Raw genomic sequence first — 9,799 nt, forward strand, 5'->3', positions numbered from 1 at the left:
ACTGTGCTAGTCCTGTGTGACCCGAGTGAGACGGTACTCCTGCGGTACCACATGATGCTGCCAGTCCGCCCATATGGCAGTGAGCTGCACTCGGGTCACTGTGTCGGGAGCAGCCTCAAAGGGTGACCTGGGAATCCGCTGCACGAATCCGAACTGACGCATGCACCGCTCAGGGAGATACCGGACCATGATGCCGGTCCCGCATGCCAACCAGCCTGAATATAAAGCAATGCCGTCAAAGGGGACAATCTGAGCGTAGTCGACGAACGGCCTCCAAGTGACGTCGTCGTGCATCGTGCGGTCCAAGTACAAAGGGTATGGTCCCACCGCATCGTTCCCCCTCTGGAGAGCGTATCTGGCGGCCCTGGGCATGGCGTCCACGTATGCAGGATTGTAGCGGAAGTCGTGGATGCGGGAGAAGTAGGAGATGATCCAGCTCTGAAACACAAACACGATAATGTATTAAAAATAAATACGAAACATAAATAAATAAATAAATAAATACGATAATGCATTAAAATAAAACGTACCGTAAGTAGTGTGCAGGATCCGACCAACTGCCTCGTCCTCCAGTTGGAGGCCTCATTCAGCTTCTGGTAGACGTATGCCAGAGTAGCTGCCCCCCAGTTCCACTGGTGAACGGTATCCAGATCCATGAAGTAGCGGAGGTAGGTCACGTCGACGTACCTTGTACTCTTGTCCACAAAGCATGCAGCGCCTACCACATGCAGCGCCTAACTGGGATGGAGGTGTTTTCGGAAATGAACTTCCGAAACACCCCTGCGCAGAACTTCTCTGCAACCTCCAATGGCAGACCCCAAAAACATAAACCAAAACTATTTTTATGCCTACTAAACAACCTAATATCAGTACTAACCTATCTTAATGTGATTTTTCCAGTTTCTAAACACCATTATAGAGTTTATTCAAATGGATCTAAAAATTGAAATAAAATGCTAAACTTACCAATTAGTGTTTGAGATTACTTTGGTTGAGATTGAAATAAAATGCTAAACTTACCAATTTGAAGAGAGGTTGTGTTTAGAATAGGATTAGGGTAAAATGAATGGGGAGGGGGGCTGTTTTGCTTAATATGCAAAACGCCCAGTATTTCGGAAGTCCATTTCCGAAATGAACTTCCGAAACAAGACAATTTTTTCAAAAAAAAATGCGCTTTCGGAGATGCATCTCCGAAAACACCTTTTTCTTGCATTTCAGAGATGCATTTTCCGAAGTCAGGGGTAGTTTGGATTTTTCACCAGAGGTGGGCTAGAAAGTTGGGAGGTGGCCAAAGAAATTTTAAAAAAAATTGAGGCTCAATTTTTTAGAGATTCATGTAACCTGACCTATTATACATGGCAAGTTACACGAGCCTAAATCCGGTTGAGTACCAACATAAAACATTTTAATTGGAATTTAAATTTTCAAAAGTTGACTAAGTTAATATTATTTACTTTAACTGACAAAAATGTTATTAACTTTATAAATTTGAGATGTTTAAGTATACCATAGTTACAATTTTATGCATTTTAAATAATATCTTAAGAAACACATGTAGATGAATCTCAAACATACTTGTTTAGACCTCTAATAAATTTCACTATATGAAGCATTTTTTAAGAAAAATATTACACTTAGTGTATGTTTGATTTAATATTTAAAATAGTTAAAATTAATTTTAGAGATGTGGAATTAATTATTTTACTATATGAAGCATTTTTAAGAAGAATATTATACTTAGTGTATGTTTGATTTAATATTTAAAATAGTTAAAAATAATTTTAGAGATGTGGAATTAATTTCAAAATGATTTTGAGGTGTTTGATTTTTTTAAAGTTGAATTATAATATCTTTATAATTGATTTTTTGAGGTGTTTGATTTTGCTGAAGTTGAATTGATTTTGAATTTGAAATCTATAGTTGAATCTAATTTTTTTTTATCTTTTGAATTTAAATATAATTTTTATAATAAAATTTACTATTCAACTTAGTTTTTTATAAAATTATCTAAACACAAATCATTTTACATTCATCAAAATTTTAATTAAAATTAATTTTATATAATCAATTCACTGAAAATTTATTTGATTCATCATAAATCAAATATATGTATCATCTCTTAAAAAAAAAAATAGAGAGATTATTATCATTAATACTTTTACATTATAAAAACTTAAATTAAACAATACATGTCAACAATTTTTAAGAATAAATTATTTATACATTAAAAACTTAAATGATGCAGCTCTTAATAAGTTTCATAATATATATTTTGTTGTTTCCATGGATTATTTCAATCGTTAGGTTTTACGATTTGATTGAAAGTGATCCAATAATTTGTGGGAAGTAACGGGGTGAGAAACTATTTAAATAAATTGTTATTTGTCAAACGTCTAGTTAAGGGTTACTTAGTTTGGAGAAATCTAGTTGACACTCCTACAAATTAAACTTGGAACTTCAGTGGCGGAGCCAGAAATTTTAAGGAGCCTGGGCAAAAAATTTACACCTTATTTTTACTAATTTTACATCATGTCTCTACTAGTTTTGCTCTTGATTTTATCTAAAAAAAATCTCTTGATTTTGTCCAAAAATTTCACACCATATTTTTAGTGTTTTTCTCCTTAACTTTGTCTAAAAATTACTAATTTTGCCCCTGATATTGTCTAAAAATCAACTTTTAAGTGGGGAATATAAAACGAAAGGATGGATTGAACGCGGACGCGTGTCCGGGTTCGCTGGGCTGTAGCTTCGCCCATGATTTCGAGTACTCTAAAAAAAAGATGATAAGGAAATAAAGAGTATTCCAATTGTCTTTAGTTTTTGTTAGATCTATTATAGTGAACAATAGTAAATGTTCAATTGTAAACGTGTGCCCTTGAGGAAACTAAAAAAACTCTAAAAATTCAAATAGTTTTTTTTCCACTTTAATTTTTATATTGGTTTATTATAATATTATAATTGACTTGAAATTTCAAACTATTATGCATTTATTTTATTTATAACTATAAATTTACTTATACATTAATTTTAGTATTATTTTTACTAAAGATATTTTATTCAATAAAAAAGAAAATAAAAAGTGAGGGACATAAAATATAATCCCTCAAAAGCTAACAAAATAATATTTGAACATTTTCAACTTATTTCATAAAAAAACCCCAAAAATTTTAAAGTTATTTATTATGTGAAAAACTTAGATAATTTCTCATATTGAAAAAGTAATTTTGCTTGAACTCTCTAATTTGACCACATAGTAAAACTCATCAAATTTTCATACATTTCAATTTGTATTACTCCTACCTTTTAATTAAATTTAAACGCCCATGATTTCTTGTTTGATTTTATAATATATGGAAAATTATAATGTCGCTATAAAATTATAATAGAAAAGAAGTAAAAAAAAATTATCAAATTAGGGAAGGTCTAATCAATTATAAACTTTTGAAAGCATAAATTGCAAGAAGACTAAAAATAAAAATGGTATCATTCAAGAAAAAAAGACTAAGAAATAATTAGCCACAATATAAAACTCTTATTATTATAATATTTAATAATAATGATTAAATATGTATATCTTGAAGCACCAACCGTCAAAGACAAAGAGGGGGAAGATGAAACACCAGCCAGTCTATAACACTTTAGCATAATTAATTTTTAAATTTTTTTGTTATAATTCATATATAATTAATTGGGTTGGGCCTGTCTGAATCATTGGGTACTCATTTATTTTAGTTTTTACACTCTTATTTTTATTAATTTTGCCCCTAATTTTGTCTAGAATTCGACTATTAAATTAGGGGAAATACAAAGAAAATAGGAGTTGAGCCCGGGCGCGTGCCCGGGCTCGCCGGGCTACAGAACCGCCACTGTCCACAGGTAGGACAATTTGGCCAAAATACCTCTAAAATTTTAAATTGAATTTTTCAAAAACAAAATTATATATTTCAAAATTTTGTAAAACACATTATATTGCCTCAGATATTTGTTGGTTTTCAGGATATCTACAAGTAGTTTTTATTTTATTTTAATTTATGACATTGTTATGAATTTTATGCCTTAATAAGAAATATCTGATAAAGATCCCTATATTTGATGTATTTTTATTGGATTTTTCTTTTACAAAAATCGGTATGAAACATATGGAGTTTTATCGTGTATATATATATATATATATATATATATATATATATATATATATATATATATATATATATATATATATATATATATATATATATATATATATATATATATATATATGAACAATTTTGATGAATTTTTATCACATTATTCATAAAATTCGGTATCTAACATGATCTTTTATGATATTTTTCATAATAACCGCTAATAAAATTCTAGTGAATACTAAATATTTCCAAATTGTCGGTAACATTAAAATGTTGAAACCAACTTTTACAAAAAATATGATATATTGTAGATGCGTGATCGAATTTTAAGAAAATCTGGTAGACCAATTTTTATCTTGTGTAATGTGAGGAGAATAGGAAGAGATGACAAAGTCATACTTAGATAGAGCGACATACCTTTTAGGGTGTTGTAGAGATCTATGACAGAGACGACGAAGATGGTGGAGACAATGATTTGCACACTAGGGTTGGTATAGTAGTTCACCGGTTCTCACAACATGAGGATCGAACAATCTCGTGGACTATGTACTCTTTGACGTATATGGTTGTGTGATTGATTATATTGAGCTAGAGGCTCATGAGGAGGTGTCTGATCAAGATGTATAGATGTTCATGATCAGACTGATACAAGTGACGGTCGTGATGTTCTTGCAGATGAGGGATTCCTTAGAGGGCGCACTGATCTTATCTTACAGACAAGGTATTGTCGATCACATTGTCTTTTGATTATGGACGGGAGAGATACATATATTTTAATTTATGTTGATTTTTTTATTAGTGGTTAATCAAAAGTAATTGATGATTTATACTTTATTTATTACAGGAATGCACTTTATTGAAAGCCGACACTCATGTTTCGAACTTGAAGAAATTTTCAGCTGCGTAGATGCCATATGAGGTTAGGACAATTGTATATGATGTTGGTCTACTGTCGTTGGTTGATTGTTTTCTCACTATACTTGACGTTCCACTATTATATGCTTTTGTTGAGCTTTGGCATGATGAGACATCTTTCTTTCATCATCCATTTGGTGTGGCGGCGATATGCCTTTTTGTTTATGTCTAGGGAATTCCTAAATCACTCCCTGTTGTACCATTGCGTATTGGTAGATGATTTCAGTCTAACATTATGAGCAACACACATGCTATTAGAGAAAATGAAATGGTTGTGTCTTTTCATAGACAATGCCCATATGGTTATTTAGAGTAGTACTATAGAGTATCACACTATTACATAATCTTATCTGCCGAGTACATAGATGTTATTGGACCTTTGCATGATGAAGGACATTCATATGACATGCCACTACTTCCACTACTTGGTGTGAATAATCAACTACTGATGCAGATGATAACACTTATTTCTGATAACCTCATTGGTTGAATAAACTTATATGGCGAGGTTAATGTTATATCATCGCAAATATCACACATTACTCGTGGTGGACCAATTTAAATTCCATATGCTTGTTCACCATTTATTGTCTCTATGACATTATTTTGTGTTGTTTCAAATTATTTTATGTTGTAGTGAATTATTTTATTTTGTTAAAAATTTTGTTGGATATGAAACTCCAAATACAAGAGGAGAGGGGAGTGAATTGTGTGGGATTGAAAATTCATTTTTAAAACAAAATATTTTACAAAATCAAAGTTTAAAACTGTTTTGTAAAACAAAAAGAGTAAAAGCAGCGAAAATAATAAAATGGAATTGTAGTAATAATAAATGACTGAAATGTAAAGAGTTAAAGGATAAGAGAAAAGCACTAGAATTATAGAGGCTCATTCTAAATAAGTGACCTACTCTTCTCCCCCAATAATTATTTGTTGAGAGTTTCCACCATCTTGAAATTTTTTAATAGGATATGCCCACAAACGTCCTTATACAAGGATAGGAATTTTTCAATGGCTAACTTCCCAACCAAGACAAAGTTAAGTACAACGACCTCCACAACCAACTAAAATTTTTTTTAACATCAAGCTAAGATCATGAACTGAGTGAGAGCTTTTATTAGATGGCTAAACTGATTAATCGATTGAGAATTTTAAATACGGAGACCTATTTAACCAAATAGAGGTTTTACTTGATTTAAGTTAACAACCAAAAGAGAGCTTTTCACTTGGTTAAGCTCATAATCAAACTAAAATTACTCTCATTGAGAAATTAAAATAATGCCCTTACACGAAACCAGACCACCTCACAAATATAGAGATTTCACTCTTAAAAACACTAAGGAAATTGTGAGAAAAATAACAGAGATAGGAGAGTGAGAGTAAGGTTTCTCAAAATACGTTTTCTAGTGTGTTAGAAATGACAAAAAAGCTCTTTATTTATAGAAAAAGGTGGCTTAAATATGGAAACAATCCACGATATTTTCAATGATGATAATCGATTATATCAAGTACATAATCGATTGTGGCATCCAAAAATTGAAGGTTTTGATTTCCATTAGTTGTTAATCATTTAAAGGACTTCTCCCTTCAATTTTAGGCGTTAAGAAGTGAAATAATTGACTAGCCTAATAAATTATCCCTTTGTAAAATATTTTCGGTGATTCTATAGAACCAAGAGAGGCTTTTCAAGAGGTTTAAGTGTGTATGTTACCTTAGTAGAATCGGGATTTATTCTTATACCTTTATAGAAACTGATCACTCGACACAGACTTCGCTAGCTTTCACACTTGATCTCTTTCACAACTCTGAAGCTTTTGGTTCCTTGCCACATTACCTTTGATTATAGAACTTAACCGAAACCTTGAATGTTCTTCTGATGAGACTTAAGATAAATATTATTTTGGTTCTATCATCAGACGAACTGCTTGATCAGTTATCTTCGTTGACTTCATCGAACCTATTGGGATAAGGTGTTGTCTCTCATAGATAGGAACATATAACTTGATCTAAAAGTACAACAACAATCTTGATCACCACAACTTGATCAACATAACTTGATAAACATAACCTTGATCAACAAAACTTGATCAACACTACTTTATTTTCAATCACATCCACTTGATCATTGTATCAAATGATAATCAGGCTTCATATTGATCAACATATTTTTATATTCTAGTATCATTACTTGGTTAACTTATTAAGCACCATCACTTGATCAACATATCAAGAGCCATCACTTGATTAACAAAATGTCAAGAACCATCACTTAATCAACATATTAAGCACCATACCTTGATCCACATATCAAACAACATAACTTGATTAGCAAAACTGATGAAGACATCTCTCAAAAGTGTTGTCAACATCAAAATCAAGTCAATAGGTTGGCCTAGTGGTTGAGGCTTGGGTCTTGAGAGTGTGTCCCTCTCAAGGTCTCAGGTTCGCATCCTGCTGGGTGCAAATAATTCATGTGGGGCCAGTCCATACAAAGCTTTGCTCTGGCTTTGAACGGCGCCCCCGCAAGTGGACGGTAGGATTGGTCCCTTTGGATTAGTCGGTCGCAAGGCCGGATACCAAGATTTCAAAAAAAAAATCAACAGGTTGTTGCACACTTCATTACTGCAAGTAGATAGATCCATAACTTTAACTTAACACTGAAATACATAAAAATGAGCATTATATGAACATAACATAAACATAACTAAACCTAACATAACACGACATAACCTAAACTTTACTTAAATCTAGAGAGACATTTCATCACCATTGATAGTTGGTCCAATTGATGAAACATACTCCACAAAACTCTTACATCTTCATCCATTTTTAACTCAAACTTATAAACTTAATCTTCCATTGATTATCAATCGAGGGTGAATGATACTCGTTCTTAACTACTCTTCGATTGTCTGAGTAGTGTAAAAGATTCTCTAGTTTGAATTTCAGATTTACAAGCGGGATGTTCTGTGTAACCTTTAAATTCAAAAGGAGGACTTATGCCATTGAAGTAAAAAAAATTGATATGTACATATTGAGCCGTTAAGATGTGTTTTTGTTAACAACATAATATGCATATTTATACAAGATTAAAATTATTATGGGTCATACATAAGTGCTAGTGCAATTCAAACCGTACAAAAGTGTTGGTGCAATCCCAACCATACAAAAATATCAATACAATCCCATCTGTAACACCCCAAATTCTATCCGAAAATATTATGCGAGAAATCAGAGTATTTTAAAAACTATCGACAAGAATTTGGAATATCACATTTACTTCATATAAACAACTCATAAACAGATACATATCACTTTAATCTCAGAGAAGCACAAAACAACTTATAACAACTCTTAGACAAACCAACTTCAATTTAATATGCAGCGGAATCATAACATTCGGCTTTATAAACAAACCATCTTATTTAATCGGAAACAACTTTAAACATCATAGTACTTCTCACTATCCAATTTAGAACTCAACAACTAAAACATGAACAACATAGAAACAACAATATAGACAACTCCCCGAGTGCTACGTATCAGAGCGACACACCAACTGGACACGATGAAACTACAAACTTCCACAACTATACTTGAGTACCTGTCCATTTCCCATGGTAGGGGAAACATCAGCAGAAAGGGTGAGATATCAAGCATTATAAAGGAAAGTATGATAATAAATATAGCAAGATAAGATCATACACAATTCATCACTTCTCAATATAAGCAATTTGCATCACGACAACAACATGGTTCATATATCCAACTTATACACATATATCATTAATACATATATATTCACATTCTCATCATATATGTTTCATTCACGTACATCATATCTACAACACATCAACAATCCATATCAAATGAATTCAACTTCACAAACTATGCATCCACACATCATAACAATGACTCGACTGCAACCCCGTATGCGACTCGAATGTGACTCAAACTATGCATATGCATGTGGTACTGTCGCCCTCGGTTTTTTGCCATACCTCTCGCGGAGAGATACGCGAACTGACTCTTTTTTGCTTCTGCTTTTGTGTTTTTGAAAATCAGAGAGTCGCCACCGACCTTTTATTTTATCCAATTAAGGAAAGGTTTATAAAAGAAACAGAAAAATTACCTTTAAGAAATTCTGGGTAAGGGGGTAAGTTATACAAAGGGAAGGTGTTAGCACCCTTTGTATCCATGGTTATCCATGGGCTCTTTAATTTGCTTAGCTCACTTGTTTTCAATTACTTTTCTATTGCCTTGAAATGCTCGTATGTGGTTTCAAATACCTTTGTAAATTGACTTTGTAATGATCCTTGTGCGGATGTATACAAAGTGTTTTTATATCTTTCTAAAGATGTTTTGAAAAAAGAACGTTAACTTCGTAATGATCCTTGTTTGGATATATACAAAGTATTGTCTTTTTGAAAGTTTTATTTTGAAAAACAATGATATATGAGAGATTTGTTTGTTTTGATTTGAGCAAGCAAATTAGGAGGTCTACCCTGAGTTATAAGGTCTTTATCCCATTTCCTTTAAAAAACTATCCTTTCACCGGATATAAACAAAAGTTCGGTTTTACATTTGAATTTGATTTTGATTTTGAAAAGAATGAGAAGAGGGATTACCTTAAGAGGTGCAAGCGTGATTGTGTTTTGATTCAGATATTTTATCTTTGAAGTTAGTGATCTAACAGTTCAATTTTAATCTTTGGCATACACGCAGTTTTATATGTGCTGGTATTTAAAATGCGGAAA

The sequence above is a fragment of the Vicia villosa genome, unplaced genomic scaffold, assembly GCF_029867415.1.
Source record: "Vicia villosa cultivar HV-30 ecotype Madison, WI unplaced genomic scaffold, Vvil1.0 ctg.000832F_1_1, whole genome shotgun sequence".
In the NCBI taxonomy this organism is placed as follows: Eukaryota; Viridiplantae; Streptophyta; class Magnoliopsida; order Fabales; family Fabaceae; genus Vicia; species Vicia villosa.